This window comes from Dromaius novaehollandiae, chromosome 4, assembly GCF_036370855.1.
Source record: "Dromaius novaehollandiae isolate bDroNov1 chromosome 4, bDroNov1.hap1, whole genome shotgun sequence".
In the NCBI taxonomy this organism is placed as follows: domain Eukaryota; kingdom Metazoa; phylum Chordata; class Aves; order Casuariiformes; family Dromaiidae; genus Dromaius; species Dromaius novaehollandiae.
Window position 1 is genome coordinate 56574393 of NC_088101.1, and position 22927 is coordinate 56597319.

At 34.8% G+C, this 22927-nt stretch overlaps 1 protein-coding gene and 1 long non-coding RNA gene across 2 annotated transcripts in view; one reads left to right on the forward strand and one right to left on the reverse strand.

Annotated features, from left to right (window-relative positions):
- LOC112986217 (uncharacterized) overlaps positions 1-894 on the reverse strand; it is a 29743-nt gene extending 28849 nt beyond the window's left edge. The window contains exon 1 of the long non-coding RNA XR_003259959.2: positions 643-894. This is a non-coding gene — a long non-coding RNA (uncharacterized LOC112986217). The remainder of the gene's footprint in view (positions 1-642) is intronic.
- Positions 1-22927, forward strand: part of SGCZ (sarcoglycan zeta) — a 474057-nt gene that overhangs the window by 247994 nt on the left and 203136 nt on the right. The window lies entirely within an intron of this gene.

Below are 22927 nucleotides of genomic sequence, written 5' to 3' on the forward strand. Positions count from 1 at the left end.
TATTTGTTTTTATTAACTATTTTTAACAGTACAGTTATAGCCACTGACCACTTGCACTGTGGAAGCCTTTGAGTTCAATCCACAGACTGTACAGTAGGGAAAGTTTTCCAGTCATACATTTCCTTTCATGTAAAAGTCAAATTTTGGATCTGAGCTAGTTATCCCACATTCTCTTCACATACAAAGAGGAGAAATAGAGGGTCTCCTGTAAAGTCATTCATATCATAGCAAGGCAGGCAACTAAAGTGAATTGTCTTTAGGAAATGCATATTGAAAAGCTGATCAAAGAAATAAACTAAAATGGAAATATGGTTTATTTGCAATCATATAGAAACATAGTACAGACAAGATGTGTAAATCTCCTTTTAGCAGATTAAGTAGTATAGCTGGAAAAGGTAGATAAACTTTTGGGTGTTCAATCTCTTCTTCCAGTGTGAAATGGAAGAATAAGTACAAGCTAAGAATAATTGCTGTGATTTAATATGTATCAGTTCGACAACTAGAAACAAGGTAATTGCTATCCGTGGAGCAGAGGGATTATTAGATGGAGGAATCAGCAATGTAGTAATTGGTTTATAAAACATATTCCCCCACCAGTAGCTTAGCATTACTGTTCTTTAGCCTGTAATTGAGATTGCTTACCTTACTGTTGGATCATCTATGTAGAATGACACATGTGGAAGCATGTAGGAGCTTCACTAGATAGAACTCCTCAAACAATTTCACTGATAGATGCATTCGGTTGTGACATACCATCCTATCCTGGATTTATGTAGAAACTCATTAATCAGGATGTGCTGTGTTAGAAGATCTGACCTTGAAAGAAATCCTCTGCAAATCACTTAACCCTGAAATAATCCTCAGGCTAAACTCATCATTGGAATAAAACTCTTTCATCTCTAATGTGCATCAAGTGGATCTACTCTGTCCTGAATGGTAAGTATAAAACTTGTGAATAAATCCTCACAACCACTGCAATATATCTTCCCTTAGTAGAACCGGCAAAATTCCTGAACCATATGCTTGAACTTCAGACTTCATTGTATCAAATACCATCCTGAAAAGTAGACAACTGCTACCTGCAAGAATGAACTTGAAGTCCCCCACATATATTAATCCTAATTCTCAAAGGAGGCATGCAAAACATCTTGCAAAAACCAAGCTAACTGCATACTAAAGTAGTAGATTCAAGAGATGTGAGCTTTATGGGACATCTGTTATTTTCCTTCCTTGCACTAACCTTCCCATGGTCTGCAGGCTACCCTTTGGAAAGGTCAGTCTTTCCCTTTCCCTCAGGATATAATTACCTCTCAACTTAGTCTAAGCTATATGTATCTAAGCTCAAAGTAGTTGGTTACTTTTTTGTGTGTGTATCATTAGAGCTGTTTCAAGAAAGCAGGGAGACTTGAATCATAATTCAGTGACATAATCACAGGATAAAGTATGGATATGCTGTGTATTTACTTTATAAAATTCTGATTTTTGACTTATGTAATATATATGAATTGTAAAGGTAGTAAGGAAAGAGATATTTTGCTGCGCCTGCATTCTTGTCGTCTTATCATCATTATACAGTCCATAGCATAGATGATTAGCTTATTTTTTATTTAAACATTTAATCCCTTAAACATCATTCTTTGAAATAATTTTTATCTTGGAATGTCTTCAATAATGATTCTAACCTCACCAGAACTATATTTTATTCATTCATATAAATTACATAAATTATATGGATATTCTGTCAATCTGGTTATTTAATGTGTAAAAGGAATCTTCCTTACACTTTTGTCAGTAAACAAATACCAGTGTAGACCTGTGTGACTGAGAAATTTGGTACAAGTACTTAAAATTACAGTTTTAAAAGAAGCGTTCAAAGCAAACCTCTCATGGTTGTGAAGTGATATGGGCAATTGGCGTCGGGACTGAAGTTCCCCTTTTTGCAGGGGGCATTTAATATCAGTACACTTATACATTTTTCTAAGATGCAGACAGTTATTGATACCTGGCATAAAGAATGAGAATTACTTGTATCAGCCCAGAGTCAGGTGAACGGGTTATCTGGAAAGAAACACAGGCTGACCAAGTATGTCACGGAGATACTGTGAGGTTCCTCTGCTGATGGCTCCCCAGTCTCTGAATCACTACAAACAAGCAACTGTAGTTGTTCTTCCTAGCAATTTTTTTTCCATCTACCCTCTATGCTCACTTTCTTACATCAGCCATTTCCTAGATTATTCTTGTTTCTCATGCTTTGCATAAGGCTATCTGGTTTGGATTTTTTTCAAAAAGATTTGTTCTTATTAGATTAAATTTACATCGCTCTGATGAATTTACCAAATGAGCGTGTCTGAGGGATCCATATGAGGATAAAAAAGATGCTATTTAAGATGCAACTTTGGCAAGATTCTGGAAGATACCTTGTGAGGTTTATTGAAGTTGTAAAAGTTGTGATAGTAGGAAAAAATGCAAACATGAATCTATCAGTTCTTAGGATCGCTGTTGGACTGGACTGTGACTCAGCTGTGTATGCTAGGAAATATCAGCACTTTTTTAAACTGGTTTTGGGGGTGTGTCTGGTTTTCTGTGTCTCCATATTTTTTGCTTTCCCTTTAGAAACCGATATATGAAAAGACTTTTTTGTTACCTATCTAAGAATTCAATCACTGAATTCAGGTATTTTCTATTGCTATAGTTACTTGTAGTGCCATCATCAGTTTTGACTGCTGTCATGGCACAAAATTTTCTGTACTGATACATCTTGAGCTCCTCTTCTCAGCAGTACTTCGTGAATCATGGTGGTGGTGGTGTTTATTTGTTTTTAATAGACAGCATCTATAATAATTCAGATATATGCAACCATTAGCTCCTTTCTGTCTGCATCTTTATAGGTGGTCCCTGTCTTCTGATAGGAATTTGCTATTCAAAAGTAGAATTTGTTGGTGCTGAGAAAATCTAAATGAGAATCCTAATGTTTTTTTGAAGTTATTACTAGAGAGAAACACAAGTTCCATTTTTTTGTTTTGATTGCTGTGCAAGAATGAGAAACTCTTTCAAATTTTTAACTTTCTTCACTGTTGGGAAACACAGGCACACAGACAAACACTTCAGATCATATTGACCAACATTAAAAAAAACACAACTAAAAGTGCAATACTTCCATTGAAATTATAATTTGATACTTAGCTTTTTACTGGTACAGAACTAAAGCAACTGTGTTCAGTATATGGTTATCAAGATTTGTAGCAACCTGTCTTGGCATACTGTAGAATAAGATGATAATTTCTTCACAGCATGATAATGTGATACTTGTTATCTGCTCCTCAGCAAACTTGGTAGTGATACGAGCTGTCAGGCTAAGATTCTTTGACCAACCAAATCTCTATTTGGTGTTCGAAATAGTATTTGTTCTGTTATTAATTCAGTTGGTTCAGCTGATCTAAGTGATGAAGATGCTATTTGCCCGTGGCAGCTTAACACATTTTCATATAGAACTATGGAAAAACTCTTCCATTTCTTAGCTAATTTTTGCTGAGACACGTTCAATTTGTAGCAACTTGGCATTTGAAACTTATGAACTTGTTTAATAGCTGCATTCATTTGTACTCAGAAATAATTTGGTTGTTTGGCAAGCAGACAACTTCTTTTATGTTACAGAAGGAGAAGTTCATATTTAGGTTTTGGATAATTATTGCTATTTAATTGTATTAGTTGATGTGTTTTTAATAAATAACTTATTACCTCTGCAGAGTTCACTTATTTATTCAATGGCATGCATTTCTTGTCAGTTATTTATTTTAGACTGTAAATAGGCTTGTTTTCAGAGGAAAAAATTTATATCTCTTAAGTAGAGAGAAAACTGTCTACATCCTCCAGTTTTTTAGTTTTCAAGAACTTGGTGTCCCAATTTGGGATGAATGTAACAAAGCTTCTGTTCGCTTTTTGTTTGTTTGTTTGTCTGGTTTTTGTAATTAGAAAGAAAGATCCAGTCCAGAGCAGGCAATATCATTAATTATTAATGATTAAGAGACTTAGTCAAGATATCAGAGACCAAGGTTCAAATTCATGCAGCCTCCAATATACATCATGTCCCAGGTACGTGTCCTACTTGCAGGCTATTAGTGCTTCTGATTAGGTTTCTGATGCTCCTTTTTTTAATAAATATATAGACTGTGTCTTACCATTCTTTAGTCTCAAACTTGAGATAACATCCCTATAAGAAATTCTGTTGAAAATTCCTGTAAAATGTCTGTATCTCCCTTAAGAATGTTTTCTGCTCAGATTTATAATTCCTTTGAAAAGCCTTTTAGAAAATTTGCAACCAGCTAAAACTAGTATTAGTTAGAAAACCAAGCACATGCACATGCACTCAGAGGCACATGCACGCACACAGTACTATCTGTGTAATTGACTGTGTTCTTCTCGCCTTTTAAGGCTGTGATGGAGACAGAAGCCTAAGCTTCTCGAATAAACCTGCCAGTTCCACACAGGATTCAAGCATTTGCTAATAGCATGTCAGCAAAAGAATCTTGCTACAAATTAATTTCACTTGTAATTTTTTACCCCCTTTGTTAACATTTGTATAGTAGCACAGCTTTATAGACCTGAGGGTGTTCTGTAAAACTTGTGTCCTCTTTTATTTTGAGTCAAGTGGTAGTAATGAACTGATTTTTCCTTATCCTCTTTTGAGTGTGTCACATATTTGTCATTCTGAGTACAGGGAAGAAATCCTTTTAAGTGTTTCTAATAGGCTTTTTCTGAATCGCTTTGTATCTCATTTTGTGTAGGTATCTCAAGTATTGTACACCTTCTTATCTAATGCTTACAGAAAAAAGTTCCTATTTCCCTCCTTATCTATCAGTGTTGTTATGGTACAGGTTTACTGGAATATCTAGTGATTAATGCGCACAATCCTAATAAATTCCCATAAATATTTTCCATTAAGAAAACTATCTCCTCTACAAATTAAAAGGAAAAATGTTGGCCTGTTAAACAGCAGTGGAAAGATAGCTAAACTGAAAAAAAAAAAAAAAAAAAAAAAGTGGATCTCCTATTTCTTAAGTGTATGCATAGCAACAGTGTGCACTAACAGCCAAGCCACTGTTATATTTATTCTGTTATGTTTTTTATAATGTTAGGCATCTCATGGAAAGGCATCTTGCTGTTTAAAAAATAAGTGTGGGGAGGTATTGGTTAAACAGGGCTACTTAGCAGCGCTTCTTAGCAAATGTGAATTGCCTTGGTTTGATGTGCTGGTTACATTATTGTTTCTGAATGGGTGAATGCAGCTTTTAATTATTTTCTTTTATCCCTGAGATGTATATCTGAACATTTTTGTGTTTATTGTTACAAATTCTCTCTGAGAAAGAAAAAAATGGAATGAACACGATTTCTTATTTTTACATTTGTTTGGTCATGCAGATTTAAAGGCAGAATATTAGTAAAGTTCTCTACAAACAAACAGAATAAATACTTCATACCATATTTATCCCTGTAAAAATATGATTTCACTAATCTATTTATACAACAGTTTAAGCAATTTCAACATGACCTGGCATTTGTAGCTGAGGAAAATTATACGATAGCATACAGAAAGTGAATGTTTGGGGAAAAACTTTCTATAACAGATGTTTACTTTAAAGAGAAGGATAGTGTAATACGTCTGGGAACACATTTATTTGCCTATGCGAAGTCACTGTTATCCTCAGGTATTTTAGAGCTGCATCAGATTAGTTTCATGAAGCATCAGGACTGGTTTAGAATCAGCTCAAGGGGGCTGGACCCATACCTTGTACCTATACCCGAGGTCAGCAGTCCAGCATGCCACAGATAAAATGCCCTCTGTTTCAGTAGAAAGTGTGGATTAGCTACATCTTCTTGACCATTCACAACTCTGACTTCTGCTGTGCAATAAATTATGACTAGTGCTACCTCTTACAAGAGTTTAAACTTTGGAAAAGAATGCTGAGTGTGACTATGGAAAGTGTAAAAGGGGAGAAGAGCAACTTCAAATCATGTGAGTAGATGAGAATGAATATGATATTTATGAGATAACATGATAATTCATTTTACTATTTAATAGAAGGCAATCTCCACAATTATATTTTATGAGTGAACAATATTTATCTTATCTTATTCTTAGGCATTTTTATGTGTAAATAGGCCTGAACATATCTCAGAACAATTATTCAAATATTTGGTTTCATGACAACTGAATTAACTTCAATTTCATTACTGACTTTTAGCTGTGTTCCCTTTCCACATATTCTATTTCTGTTTATTCTAGCATGGCATACAGGCTTATGGAAAGTGAGACTTTCAATTGAATATTACACAAAGATAATTTTGAGCTCTTAAAAGTTCTATTCAAGAAAGCCAGTTCCTCTAGTTAGTTTAGTCCAACTGTATATATTGAATAGCAGATTTTTAAGAAAACTGTTGATGACTTTCTAATGAAACTTATTTTTTTATATTATGGTTCAGAAAAACGATCAACTGAAGGTTGTCATATGAGAAAAAAGAAGGCTAATCCCTCAGATACTATGTTTCTCACAAATAGGGCGACTCCAAAGTGGATTATTGATTTTATAGTTGAGGTCAGGCACTAATGCTTTGTAATCTTATTTGGTAGTAATTAGAAAGATATCAAACTCCTTTAACAAACTTTAGTTACTTAAAGACACCAAAGATCTGTATGACTAGTGAAATGTGTCATGATATCTTCTTTCCCTTCTTTTATAGTGGTGATTCATGTGGGTGCGCAATACAGTAATAACTTAGTCTGTGCTTGGATTGCTGAATGTCTTTGCACAGCTCTCCCATCTTGAAATCAGTAGAAGTCTGTGTACAGCATCAGCTTGTGCCATGTCAGCATAGCCTAAATTAGACCTACTGCATCCAGAAATTACAATAAAAAATAAACAGAAAGATAAGATACTATGTGTAGTGTATCTTACATAGCAGAGTATTTCCTCTTCTTTCTTACAAGTCAGGATATTAGATGTATGGTTAGAGTCCAAGGCATAATTAAATGATGAAACAGAGTGTTTTAAGCAGAACTAATACAGCAAAAAGACCTGTTTTATCAAAAAATATGAATAAGATTTGTGTGTACTTCAGGAGACGAAGAGAAAAAGTTAAGATCTTTACCCAAATGATGCAACATTGATGGCTTACCTTGTGTATGCCTGATGTTTATACGTTACCACACAACTAGATATAATAAGGAATAAAAAATATGAAATCTAACAAAAGCAGAATATAAATGATACTGCCAGTGGCAGCATAGAAGTAATGGAAACATCACAAGTCAACATTATTTCACCAGTCTGAAGCTCTTGACTGTAATGTAAATTTGGCTTACTTTTCTTGAAAAGCCTAGTCCTAAGCTGCTTCTCTAGTTGCATCTGAAGTGAGAAGGAAAAACTAAGTCTCAGAGATTCATTATTGCAAGTAATGAATTGCATTCACATTCTGTGACATCAGTGTCCATCGTGCCAGTAACGTATTGAATCCAGTACTAGCCCTCAGAGACTCTGGAGCAAATTTCCTTTTACTTTGCCATTTGGTTAAGTATAACGTATTGTATAGGGCCTCCTGTGAGATCTTGAGAGTTTACAGTCTATTTATTACATCTAAAAAAGAAAAAAATGAGATCACTTTTTTAATATCTGTATTAATGAAGTGTGCATCTTTTTATGGTGCATAAAATTGTTTTTTAATTATAGGTCTTCCTTTCTCATGGACTCAGTAGAGACTCTTGATATACTAGAGCAATACTAAAAAATGGTTCCCTAGACAAAAATTTCCAGTTACCGTGTTTCTTTTTTTTGCGTTAGTTTAGAAACTCAGGTTTATAAAAGTAAGGAAGTGCCAGAGGATGACATTTTTCTGTCTTCTCTAGGAAAACCTAACTGAAATAAGTATAATAGCAAATATAGTATGAATTACTTAATCTTGATTGGCTAATTCATTTTTTAACCAGTCACTTTATTTTTACTTCAAATCATACTTTTCTGACTAATATATTGTAGAGATGGAGCCCTTTCTCATTTCCTTAATCATCTTCAGGCATATACAGCTCATGTAGGCCACGTTTGAAGGTCTGAGTATTCTACAAAGTAGCATTAGAAAAATACACGATACAAAATCTAAATTAGTGCTATTGGATGAGCATGCAACCTAAAAGATACTTTTGTTTGCAATAATGGTTTGTCATGTTATATGTTAAGGCACATACTTTAACATTTTAATTTATTTATTAAATAATGATGATGATCATTGCTGAACCTTTTTCATTTTGACAGTAGCTAATTTAAAAGAAAAATGTATGATGTGTGCAGTTAATAATAAAATGAAGTTTGGCTGTGGATTTGTGCTCAGAGCTGATTGATATAGGCTTAAGTGTATACACACATCCAAGACTTGCTTTTTCTCAAGAGGGATGTAAATTCTTTATATTTTGAGTTTATTGATGGTTTCATGTTGTTTTCTGGCTCTTCCATAATTAAAATGCTGATTATAAAGGGGGAGGGAGGGGTTGTTAATGGTTAGCTCTATCTACATCATCTTGGTCTGAGTTTTGAATTTTATAGATGATTTGCAAAGTGGTTGGAATACCTTCTTTATGACTTAACAACCAGCTTTAGATTTTCTTTATTGATCATCATCATCATCTTGGGTGCAATTTTTAATATGGATACATTAGAATATGTAAAGAGAAACATTCTTAATAAAAAGTAAGAGCTGTAAGATTTTAAAATTAAAAGATGTGGCAGAATTACTCAAGCTGAAATCTAGTTTAAGTTAGCAACCACATCCCCACAGCACCTTTGAAGCTTTCATGGAAAGAACCTGAAAGATAGATAACACTTGCTTTACTGTTACCCATTTCAGTCATTGTGCTGGGAGATGTTGTTACTGTTACGTGTTTTGGAAAGGTTACTCAAGGATAAAATACGTTTTGGTGGGTATTGTCATTATTTTCATTATAAAAGCTATATTGCTACAACTGAACATTTTAAATTAACTGTTTCCATTTTCTCCATTTAGTATAACAGTTCTGTGTAGGTGATTAGCGAGGTTTGGAATTGGGAAAAAAAAAAAAAGAGCTTAAAAGACTGGGAGAGAGGTTGAGCTTGCATTGTGAGCCCTTCCTAGTGCTGCTGGTAGAAAAGGCATTCAACATTACTGTGGATTCCCAAACTTATAGAGGTTAAATGCTACAATATCTTTTCCTTTCTCCAGGCTATAGTGGAAAAATTCCCAGTTAGAAGAAAGGGAATGGTTCTGTGGAGTCTCTTAAAAAGAATGCAAGTGGATCTCATTTCGTATGTAGATTTATTTTCCTTCTGGAGAAATAAGTTACAATAGCTTCTTCATTTTTTTTGTCCGGTTCGTAAAGAAAGAGCCTTGTAGAAAAGAATGGCTGAACTATAGAAAAGAATGGCTGAACTACCCTGTTGAAGTAATCGCTGGTCAGATCCTCCCCGCCCTCCCCCCCCCCCCACCCCCTGACTAGTGTTGTAATGGTAAATAAGCAAACTCATCTGTTTGATAGTTTATTCAGTCTTGGGAAGTAGGTAAACTGTTTCTAAACTAGGTAAATAAAATGTAGCTTTTTCTATGGTCACCCTCAAGTTAAAGCATTGCTGCAAAACTTTCAGTGTAGAGACTCCCCTTTCTGTAAAGGAAATTCTCCGTACAGGATGCTACTGGGGAAGTCCCTGTGTCATGGTTCCAAAAGGATTTTGGAAGCATTTACTTTCAAGAAAACAAAATTTTGATGGCAGATGAAGGTTTTTAATACTGTACAAATTAAAAAATCATTTTCATAGTCTAAAGGGAAATATTTATAGACTTCTGATTCACGCTCTGTGTGTGTGAATAAAGTGACTTCAGATATGCTAGGGTTCAGGTGAAAACAGTGTCACTTGTATACAGCAGGAGTACAACAAAACCTATGAGTATTTTTTGATTGAATAGGCTTGTGAAGTGGAAGCTGTTTAAGATTGTATCTTAAACCATTACTTTATTCTTCAAAATGAAAATAACTATGGATTACAGTATAATCACAGATTCTCAAAAGGTGTAAGCTCAGTTGAAATATTTTTGCAGGCTATTAGCATTTGTTGACAGGGAATCTAAGAAGTCGGAGTAATCCAGCCATATAAATGTTTCACAATACTCTGCACTATGTAACTGAAATTGTTTGCTAGAGCATTACTTCAACATTTAATATGCATATGATGTACAAAATCATTTATTCACATAAAAACAAATCTCTAAATAATAATTTTTACATAATGCAGTCTGTTTGTATTACAGAAAAATATTTCCAAAAATTCATATTTCATAGCCTTATAACTTACTGCACATAAAACTTCCAACAACCTGTGGTGCACTGTTACAACTGGTTGGCAGTATTTATGAAAACTTGTTTGTGCTTCTAAGTAGTACTTTTGTATGCTGTAATAGTTGGTATTTTTCTTACATAATCTTAAAAAAAAAAAAAAAAAGTCAAGTTTCAGGTTGGCATTGTCTTGTTTTTTAAAAAATAGTTGTAAACTAACATTGATATGTATGCTGTTCTTAAAAACACCATCCTGCAGAGCACTTTGCCTCTTCCTGTAAAAACACCCTTCTGTGGTCATTGTGTATGAATTATATCCTTTTTGAGTGTTAGGATCATCACAGTATTTTTTTTTCCCCCGTATACTAGGTAAGTGACTCTGGTAAATAAAAAATATGAGATAAGCAAATACTATGTTATAAAGCATGCTGAAGAGCAATATTTGGTGCCTCAGGCAGTCTGAAGGCTTGAAGCATGATTCTGAAAGTATTGGTTCTTACGGAGGCAGAGTAGCACAATGTGCAAACACATCATTTCAGTGCGTGGGTAGATGATGAAGATCAGTAGGTATATGTTAACGGTGTATGAGGGCTATACATGAATCTTCTAGCTGCCTATGATTTTTGCGACAATTTTACAGTTATAAGTACTAATTCTAGGAAAAGTCCAGCGAAATAATCCAGTTAAGAGAAGGTGTCCATAAAGTGGAGAAGAAGGTTGAATGTCAGGTTCGGAGAAGAGACAGCCATTAACCCACAAGAGGAAGTAGGCTATGGCAGTCAGTCAGTTGTCTGGGGTGAAGCTGTGGAAACAGGGGAAAGGAGGAAAGAAAAACAAACAAACAAACAAACAAACAAACCCCCTGTTCTGACAGCATCATCTGTCATTCATTTGTAGAGCTCTTTAATACACAATGGTGCGGTCCATGCTGAATGCCACTACATGGTTTACAGATGTAAACCGTGTGTTCACCACATGGTTTATAGATGTTCAAGAGGCCATTGGGTAAATGCATGGATGAAAAACGGGTTAAAGGCTATCAAAGATAGAAGTATCCTGTGTGATCCAGAAAGACAATGAGTCAAAATCACTGACAGGTGGGAAATTTACCAGAAATGCCATTATCTGAATATCCTGTTCTTATCTTTGGATATATACTGTTGACTGGTATCAGAAACAGGATAGGTAGACCTCCCATCTCACCCAAAACAGCAATTCTAATGCTTTTATGGAAGCAGTCGTAAGGAAGTAGTTCTCAGTTTATACACTGTATTGATAAACCACCTCACTTATGGTTTCTACTGGATCCCCAAATAAAAGCTCTCCACCATGAAAATATTACAGTTTATAAATCATGTCTAAGCAATGTTAGGCTTTGTATAATATTACAAAAAGATGCAAAAACTGGTAGGAAGCAATGCAGGTTATTGGTATAGCTGCATATGAATGCCTATGGGATATTTGCTTAATTTGAATTTTGAAGGTTTTTCCCTTCACATTAAAAAAATATATAATTTTTGGTATTGGTTGTATAACTTCTTTAAAAAAAATATACTTTGAAATCCGTAATGTAATATACTGTCTCTACTAGAAAACAGCAGTCAGTTGATTCACAACAGCCTTTGGCTTTGAGTAATACCTCAGGCAATGCTTTGTTACGCTAGTACAAATTTCTCAAGGCAAGTTTTTTAGCTGTTCTTTTATAAATAAATTGCTTTCAATTTATGAAAATGGATATTAAAAAAAACCCATTCTTCAAATGATTTAAAAAAAAATCCCTATACTGGCATTAAAGTTTGGTGCTTGCACTTATTCTCAGGTGTCTGTCTCCATTCCTCTGTAAAATATACAAGGAAGAAGCCACTGCATGGGCACTCAGATTGTTTTGATTTACCCTTTCTTATTTTTTTTCTCTGCTGTGTTTTACAGCAGGTTGGAGAGGCAAAAGCGCAGTTCAGATATCTCTCTTTAGAATTCACTGCAGGTCTATTGCACTCTGCACAAACTCTGTGTGTGCACATGCATGCATACGTACGCTTTGTGTTTCAGCATGTCTGTGTGTGTATAGATATAAACAAACAAGTTTTCGTGAGTGATAGATATTTAAAATGCAGAGGATAAAAGGCAAAGAACAGGTGGTCTTTCTTATCTTGATCAGCTGAACATACAAGCCGGGACTTTCAAAAGCTTGTCCAAACATTCAGATTAGAATGTACTTGTAGAGTTGTTATAGAAACAGGATATTATCAGACTTTTAATTTACTATGCTTTCATGGTTGTAGGTGACTGATCTATTTGAAGTAGGGTATCCTCACTGAATACTAGAATATTTTTCCATAATTAGTTTTGAAGCTACCAATACTTGCGGGGGGGGGGGGGGGGGAAGAAAACTCCTGTTACAATTTTTATAGAATGGCAGGGTTTTTTTTATCTAGCTATCAGCCAAAGGAAATGAAAAATGCAGTTGCCTGTGATCCAGGTACAGCAGATTAAAGGTAGCAACATTATTGAGATGTGAGGAGATCATTTTTTAAAAACTACCTAGGGAAAAAAAAAAACCCACTATATGAGGAAAAACAAAGTTTCCAATCTAGAATTAATGCAAATTGAAAGCAGGAAAGATTTGCATATTTTCAATAAATCATTTTTAATTATTTTCATTTGATAAGTCTTTATGTTAAGTGCTCTACTTTCCTTCTGTTGTTATTAAATTCATTTGCTTGGTAAGGAAAACAGATCCCATGTGCCAGTATGGCAGCAGTCTTCCAAGTTCTCTCAAACTGCTGAAAATACAAGAATCAGCAAAACTTCTGTACTCTGCAAGTCATGACAAAAGAATACAAACTGGATCCTATTTCTTCTCTTTTTCCACACTAGTGGCTCTACCTCTTACAGCACCCACTCTTGTGCACTATTATGTGCATAAAGAGGGGTGTGTGTGTGTGTGTTAGAGATCTCACCTATGTGATTCAGGCATATACAGTTGTATCGGGATAAGGAGAGCTTGCAAAAAGAGTTTTGGGTAGTAGTCTCTGCTTATATGTTCATCTGTGCTACGTAAATGATAACTGTCGCTGTCATAAAACTGAAGCAGAGAAAACTTAGCACACAATTCAAGAATGAAAGAACCAAGTATGTGATGGGAAAGAATATGCTGAACAGGGCTGCTAGTGGGCCACCATTGTGTCTGTCTCGTATGTGCAGGATTCTGATCTGGGAAAAAATATATTCTTTTTTAATCACAGAAACTACTAAAGAAACACAAACTGTCCAGTAAACTTTTATTTGTAGCCTGAATGAGATTTAATTGACTCTCTCTAGTTGGTATCACATTGGAACTTCATACATTTTTTGAAAACAGGTGTGTGGAAAGGAAATTATGCATTCCTGTAGTTACTTTTGTTTTCAACTTTTTTCACTTTAATCTTTGTCCACTAAATAATTCAGCAGAATGTTTTCCATGAGCTTGACTGCATATCTTTTGGAAACAAAGATAAACTGGAGGTGAAATCACTTTGAGAGAGTCAAGTCACTCTGAAAGAGAACTGTTGTAGTGATAAGATGATCAGCAGTGTTTAGGGCAGCATATATAGTGGGATTATATGGGAGAATCTGGGGTGTAATAGTTTCTCTCCTCTTAATCTCTGGTGAAATCATACCTTTTTGTGTCACTTCTGGGTAGTAGGTACTGGAGAGTCATGGTTATGTTGTCTGTGGTTCATAGACAACAGGGAGTACAAAAATGTATATATATGTGTGAATATCCACTATCATATGACATATGCAATGATAAGCAATAAAATGAGATTTAAGACCCTGATGCTGCAAAACTTGTTTAATTAAAAACATTAAAACAAAGATTGCAGAGCAATCTTGAATGGTATGATTCTGTATTAGGAGTGAAGCAAAGGGTAGGACTCTTCAACCTGGAAAAGAAATGACTGAACTGGGGAAGAATGATCGCAGTTGGAAAAATCATGCGCAGTGTAGAGAAGGTGGATTAAAATGTTTATCTCTTTTGATAAAATAAAAATAAAGGCCATCATAAGAAACAAGTAGAAGTAGGTCCAGTAGAAATTAAATGAGGTTGATCTTCATGTACTAGCTCCCATACTTGAGTTTCTACATGTTGCACAGCAAAGGTAAAAGGGTATGCAGGAAAGGCCCATATCGAAGAGGGTAGAAAAGACTGCAGGAAGAAAGGACTAGCCTAATGTGCTAAAAGTTATGAGGCTGAAAATTTGAAAGAATGAAAAAAAGCCACCTGTTTCATGTAAAAAAAAGGGTTCCTAGCTAATACATATAAGAGCCTGAGGCAGCGATATCCCTAGGAATAAAAAAACAAGTCATATTTTTAAGACCACTAAAATTATGATGCTGATACCACTCGAAGGTATGAGATACTGCCTGGATGTATTCTAGTCTTCCAAGTCCTTCTGGATGAGGACAGTGATGATCTGAGTTAAGCAACTGCAAAGAGTGCTGGAAATCTATCTGTGAAGGTTAATGATTTATTACTTCAAAGTGAAAGTAATTGGAAAACCCATGTGCATATTTAAAAACTAGATAATGAAATCTACACAAATATGTAAGTTACTAGAATTTTGAACATTTTAGTCTACTGAAGACATATATGACCCAATGGATCAATTAAAATACCTGTGTTTATGGCAGCTAGTGTATTCATCTGAGTATTGGAGGAAATGGATGCAAGATGGCTTGATTAAAATGTAGTGAGGCAGGGTCGTGGTGTTTGTTTCATTCAGTTCTCATGCATGCTGTCTCTTTGTTTGCTCTTTCATGTTGCTTGAGTAAAAAGAGTGTGTCTTGAGAGCAGTGAGCTGGAATAACTATTTTCTGGTTATTAAAAAGGTTGGTTATTAAATTATGAAGTGCTTAATTTGAGTTTTAGTAAAAAGCAATTTTGGTGGCTCTTCATACTTTGTCTTTAAATAAATAAATGTTGTAATTTGAAAAGTTTTTCTGGCAACAAAAGACAGCTTTTATATATGCATTATGAAACCAGAGACTATAACTACTTTTAAAAAGTGTTAATCCTGGCTCAAAATTCTAAATGGTCCCACTGAAGACAGATCTTCAGGTTCAATCCTTTTTTAAGTATCTATCATTGATTTAATCAATTTAATTAGAGAAATAAACTTTTCTTAATCTGCAGCTTTGGAACAGAAACAAAGGAAATGAGAAAGTGAAGAAAAATGTTAGGGGAGAGAGCAATCAATAAAAAAAGGAGAGAAGAGACAAGACAGAGGGAGGGCAAAAACTGTAACAGTATTTGTTATTCATACAAAGGGGCTATTATAGGCCTATGTCTAGTTTTACTAGCTCAGAAAGGTCTTCTGAGATGTTCAAAAAAGTTTTGAAGTGGCTCTTGGGTTTTATTCACACCAAATTATAATGAATATATTTGATTATATTACACTGGAAATAGCATTTGGTTCAAATATCTCTTAAAGTCTCACTTAGAAGAAATACAGATATACCCTCATCAGCTATGCATTTTCATGTTACTGTCAGATAAATCCTAGCAATATTTCGTAGTACCAGCAATTTGTTGTTCATGTGTTATGAGCCTTCTCAGGGCTACTACAGATGACTGCATGTATGTGTTAGCAGAGAAGCATGAAGTACATGGTGCATTCATTTTTATATGATTTATAGGTTTAAATATATCTTAAAATACTTAAGTATGCTGAAAGTGCTTGAAATATCTAGAAGCCATTCATTACTTGTTCCTTTATTACTTTGCCCAATTAATGAAAGGCTGTAAATTTTATATTAATTTAGAAATGCATTTGCTTCCAACCATTATGATCCTTCATGATGTGATGGTTACATAAAATAAACACAATTGCTGGATGCATAAATGCTTTTAGAAATATTTATTACTTACAATAAAGCTGTCTCTAAACTCTTTAATGATACAATAAAAATTACAGTACCAAGGGAAGAAAGGTCTTTAGTAAGAAGTGGATTCAGGCTGGCAGCAAAGCAGAACAAAGAGGAGGATACCGTCTGAGTCTTGAAAATGAGAGTGGATTGCAATGTGTGTGTGTGTGTGCGTGTGTACACATGTATCTCTTGAATACAAATAAAGTTGACAGTTTCTGGATGTTGATCTGAGACTCATTAAATAAAGGTAGTTATACAAAATCTAAGGAAAATAATTGGAGAGACAAAACATAGGTAGAGGTTGATGGATTAATACAAAATTATCGAAGCTGACAGCCCTATGTTTTCCAGAGAAACATTCATGCGAAGTTAGAAAGAGGTGCTGAGCAACATGGCACATTTGATTTCCTGCTGCTCACCCACGCTGACCTCCGGCATTCTGTATGAGGTCAAAAGACTTATGAAATTTCAGTTAGCAGGAACAGTGGACATGTAGGTTGATGGCTCAAATCAAGTGTATTGGAGAAAGTACATAAAGGATTTTCTCATGTGTGTGTCTAAGGCTTAGTAGAGAATACCTCAAATCATACTTGTTGCATAATTTTGCTGCTTTTTAAGATATGTTGTTAATCTCTAGTAATTTATCCCTCTTTTCATTTCATTATTCAGGGTAGAAACTTATTTCAAGTTATTCTCTCCCTATTGAGAATTTATTTTGAGGGAGCAACTTGTGGTAAAGCCTAGTATAGGAAGGGTTATACTGAAACAATTTACTAGAATTTGCTAGAATTGCATTTATTATCTGATGCACTATAACTTTTTTTTTTTTTAGATTCCATAGGAAATATAATGGTTCATCAAAAGAAAGATCTAATGTTTCTTTTAAGATATAAATAACTGTCCTCTGTCCTAATAATTTAGATGCCAGTTTTTAACATTTAAATTTTGTTATTCAGCTAAACCCAGTGTGGCTTAGGATCCAGCAGTTAGCAGAGCTGTTTGTCTCTAGGAAGGACTGTAGCAGCTACTTTCTCATGTGCGCTTTTGCTACTGGTATGAAGAGAGGAATTTAATGTTTTCCACCTGGTTCTGCAGGTAAGACAATCAGCATAGAGCTACTCAGTCTCTCTTCCTACCTGGCTTTATAACTGTCACTGCTGGGATAAAATACTTCATGATATGACATATTTGGCCAGACAAAAGTCTACTTTCTTATCTGATAGTGCAAATAGTGAATGCATAGGAAAGAACAGAGAACAGGGCAGTGCTTCCCTACTACTCTCTCATGTTACAGATCTGAGGTTCAGAGATTTTGAGTTAAAGGTGATATCTTTGTGTCTAAGAAGCAGTAGATGGAGTTGGGAAAGAATGGCAAAGGTTCTACACAGTCAACCATAGTGGACTAGAAAGCAGACAAATTTCACTCTATTCCCTTTCTCTACAAAATTTAACTTTCTTGGAGCCTGAAATAACAAGAAAAATACAGGAGAAAAAAGGGAAAAATAACATTCCCTGAGTGAGGGGTAATTTAATTTGTGGACTGGCAAACAAATAGTGCCACTAGAGAATAAACCATCCCTTAATCCCTGAGTGTGCCTCAGTCACCTCTCCCTGGAAAATGCTGCAAGTCTTTTATAAATGCTGTATCAACATCAAAGTTCATACTTTGACGCAGATTTCAGATGGCTCATAAATATGACTATGGCTTTCTTCTGTGAGGCACCATGCCACTTTTTGTGAGAAGGAACAATAAATAATATAATCATTGAAACTGACTAATCATATCATACCAAAATTTGCGGTTTCGGGGAGTCATAATCATCAGAGTCCAAACTCTGCCTGTGTTGCTAGAATTACAAGGTATGAGATAAAGGCTTTATTCAGTTCCAGAAGACTCGGTACTGAGCAGTATCTGGATCAGAATAATACTTTTAATATTGAAAATTTACAGTAAAGAAAAAGCAGTCTGCCTAAGTTACAGGGTTTTGTTTGAGGTTTTCTAAAACTATACTGAGGTCTTCAAGGCAGTGTTAGTCATCCTAAGCTACCATACTAAGAAAAGGAGACAAAATATACATGAGGAAAGACCTGTGGTTTTGGAACACCTTTCTTAATATAAAGGATATGATTATATTTGACTGTGTTCTAGGATGCATTTTTACTTTCTAGTAGAAGTGGAATGCAATAGCAGTTCAAGGACCTAGGAAAACTTTGTTTTTTATTATTATTTCCCCTTTATTTCTAGAATGTATTTACTGTTAATTAAAAGAATTAAGATTAAAAGAATTTTTTTTATTTTCTGAAGTGATAAGAAGCTTTTAGATATAGATGCCATAAAAATGCCACAGAAATAATGATCACCTTAGAAAACTAGTTGAAAAAAACACTAATATACTAACAAACTCAAAAAAAATAAAAAATGATATATTAGAACAGCATATGAAACAATACAGAATATAACGGAAAACATAGGTAAATACAGAAAATTCCCTGAACAGTCACTGGTGAAAAGAAACCAGAAAAATGTGCATCTGGTGCTGAATAATTCTGCTGGAAAATCTACTTATTTGTTATTGTAAAAGAAAACCCATTAGAATATCCTTAGTATCTGAAGGAAAACCTACACATGATGGTATATGATGATAAAACTGAGAGGGTCGCTGGAAGAGTTGTGGAATGACTGCTTTCATTCTAGGCTTTCCTTAAAAAGGTGGTTTATTGTTACAGTACACTGTATGGTGCTCAAGGACATATAGTATTTATTACGCTATAAAGCAGCACAGAGAGGAAACAGCAGGAGCTGTCATTAAAACAGTGCTTATTGTTCATATTGTGACACTCCAATTAACCCTTGAGCTAGATAAAGAGCCCTCTTGGGCTGTCAATCCAGTTATCCAGCACAGCAGCCTAGAACAGAAAAGAGGAGGCAGAAAGGAGGCCATCAAGAGAATGAACACTTTTGAGAAGCAAAGGAGGCAGTAGACAAGATGGTAGGGCCTCCGGACACTTTCCCAGGAGAGCGTTGGAACTGAAAGCAATGTGATTTGGGTAGGAAGAGATGAGAGTGGTGCTGGAATAAGAGATTGTTATTGTTTCATTTGATTTTTCTGCAAAGTGAATTGACAGAATTTCAACATGTTTGAGGAGGAAAATTCAGGGAGTGATTTCTCTGACTAGGGTTTGTTTCATTTTATTTTTTTTACAATGATACATCATATGCCTCTCTTTTCCCTGATAGCTTCTTTAGCTTTTACACCGTCTTACTAAGTATTTTCCAAGAAACCAAACCAAATATTTATAAATTTTAAATTGGAAGATAAGAATAGGAAGCAAAGTTCACTGTTACCCCTTCCAAAGTTGAGAGAATTTTCACTGAGGTAATATGAGAGAGATTAGTTGTCCATCAGTATTCAGTGAAGTATTACTACTCTGTGCACACTGTACTAACCACATGGAAGAGTAATTAGTGAGCGGATGACAGTTTCAATTAACTTCAGTAAGAACTAATGGAGGATTGTGAGAAACTGAGGTGAATTAAACACACTAGAGGCTGGAACATCACAACTGTAGATATAATTTTACATGGATAAATGTGTAAAAATGCATGGTGTGTCTGAGAAGTTCAGTAATAGGATTTTTCATGATTTTTTGAGAAATATCTGTAGAACATATGGCTAATCAATAAATGTGTCTGCTGAATATACAGTTTCAGCATAAGTAAAACTTACTAAATAATAAAGAGAAAAAATGATTATACAATGAATTGATGCAATCTGAATAAAGGAGGTTGGTTATGTGGCCACTTTGCTTGAAACAAGCTATAGGAATAGCTGATATGAGAGAGGCAAAAAAAATTTGTTCTGGAATGGGAAGACTTGCATTTAATGAGTGACAGTAACCTTTTGCAAAGGATTCAGTCAGTCTATTGTCTTAAGAAGGTTAAAAGAAAAAGAAAAAAAAACCTCCTGGATGTAATGAAAAGTAGCATGTTTTTTCCCATAGAGAGATTTATGAAAGAGAAAGCTAATTGGGTAATAAAGAAGGATACACATAGGACAACAAAAAAATGCTACTTTGTGTAAAATCCAAGTTAGTAAATGTAATGAAATGCCACAAAAGGCTAATTTCTGTTTAGTGTTAATATTTTATCATAGGTGGCTAATTTCATGCTTGCTGATTTCATTTATGATAGTAATTTTTAAAAAAGTGATATAGTACTATCTGGTTGTAGATTGAATGCTTGCAGAAAAAGGAAAAAAAAGTTTTTTCTCTTTAGCTATTGAAGTATTATCTATATGGTTTCTATTCAAACCTTTATCTTGCCAATGTCTTGCAGATCCTGTGCCATGTGTCTGTGATGATGTCTTGTATGTCTGTGGGGCACTGAATATGACAAATAAATGCCGACTCTCAGCACCTAGGAGTTTTTTAATATTTTTCTATTTTCTGAGTTCTTAGTATGTGTGATTTCAAGAATTTTTTTCTGTAATGTTATATTTTAATGAAACTGAAGGAATCAAATGAATCCAGGTGTTAAGGCACTTGGAAATTAAAGAAAAAGTTTCTTATATAGTAGGATTTAGTAGTCATGGGAGTTGGCAGGCCTTGGTTATTGGCCAAATATGTGTCTAATACATAAACCTGCTCTATTACTACTACCAACATGATAAGGGCAAACAGATTCGGTTATCTCTTAGTTGGAATTTAGAAGAACAGAAGAAGAGCTGTACGCTAAGAAGTCAGGGTCATATAGTCTAATAGTTATAGAATAATTTAGATTGGAAGGGACTTTTGGATGTTATTTGATCTAACTCCACTCAAAGTAGGGCTAAGTTTTAGAGATTTTCTCCCTGCAGTCTGTCCAATGTGTGCTGCATTCCTCAGGGTATGATGCATTGCTGCACCCCTTCATGACATGCTCAGTTCTCTTCTTTTTGAATCTAGCTAAACCTTTTAGCCTGTATAGAATAGTTTAGACTGTATATGATATTCTCCTATGTTTTGCAGTATTTGCCCCTGGGAAGCATCTGGACAAAACTGTATCTAAATACATGGACAGATTTTAAACCTGAAGAACCAAAATATGCAATACTCATTTGAAAGGACTTCACACTGATCTTAATAGGAACAGTGTGCATCATCAAGAAAGTACCATGGCCTTACTTTTTGTGACAATTTAGGAAAGCTTTTTAGTTAATGGAAGCAGTTTGGCACTTCTGACTGATAATTTTTGTATATTTTAGTAAAGGGAAAGGAGCATGGTGATGAAAAATGCTTTCTACTGGTGGGAAAGCTGATACTTATTAAGCATGTTATGAAAGATTGACTGGCCTGAGTAGTCTTTTTTGTAGACTGTGAATTGTACTTATTTTCTTATTTTTTGACTTACCTTTTAAGCAGGGACTTGAGGATATTGAAAACTAGATGATCGCAGGTGCTCCCTTCTCATAGTGACCTTTGACACTGTGATCAGACCGATTCCCACTCGCTAGAGGAGTGCAAGCAATCTACATTTAGTTAATAAATTAGGTTCACTCAGGTGGTGCAAAGTTTAATAGAGCATCCTCTTGTGGAATAGTTGTTCTTAGTAACAAATAAAAGGGTGTTAAGACAGAGAAAATAAAGAAAATATATTATTGATCAGGCAAAACTGATCTGTTCCTAATTCAAATCACTCAGCATTTGCTGTTTCTGTACTCCACTTTCTTCATGTTGAGGTGCAGCAATGACTCATGTACTTATGGTAGCTCAATCTCAGATGAGGCTTTTTGGACTATGAATTATGACATGCCTTGTCCTTAGGCTGTCAGTTGGCTAAAGATACATTGCCAAATATCTGTTAGCTTTCCTAATGGGAAAAGGGAAAATTTTCAATAAGGAAAATATGTTTTCCCATTGTATAGGAAGAATATTGTATAATGAATATCATTCTTACACATGCGCTATAGAGTTTAATATGCATTGTGCAGTTATCCCAAGGAAGGTTTGTGCATGAAATCAAATAATCTCCATGATCCAAAACAAATTCATGCAAACAACAAAGAAACTTTCAGTTACCAGTGGGAGAGCACTTATCAGAATACAGCTGTCCCATTTCAGATCTCATTTCTGATACCTGATTCTAAGGGGAAACTCACAAAATATCTTCAACAGATAATTCCTGGACTTGAAACTAGTAGCACCAGAAGACTTAAAAAAAAAAAAAAAAAAAAAAAATTAGATTACCCTTAATTTTCCATAGGTAATAACTACCTGTCTCTCTCTAGCTGTTTCTCCAAAACTAATGACTCTTATTACTTTGGTAATCTCTCTTCTGCTCCATAGGTACTAACCACACTTGTCTCTCACCCTACCTAGCTGATTGACATAATTAAGTTAGAGTCAAAGCAATTGTACTCAGTTTTTATTTGCTTCTGTTTCAGGCCTGGGTAAGTGCATGAGTTTCACTTTAGCTATACCAGTTGGGCTAGTAAGTGATATTACCTTTTCCTGTAAAGCTTGCCTTCTTTTTTTCTAGTTAATTATTTCTGGTAGTTCTCATATGCCATGGGGAAAAGGTGCGAAAGTGGTCTACATTCACATATGGTCTACACAAATCTTCATTGATCCTGCCAGATTGTTGGAATCTAAACACAGTGTAGCTCCACAAGATAATAGATTTGGTAGCAA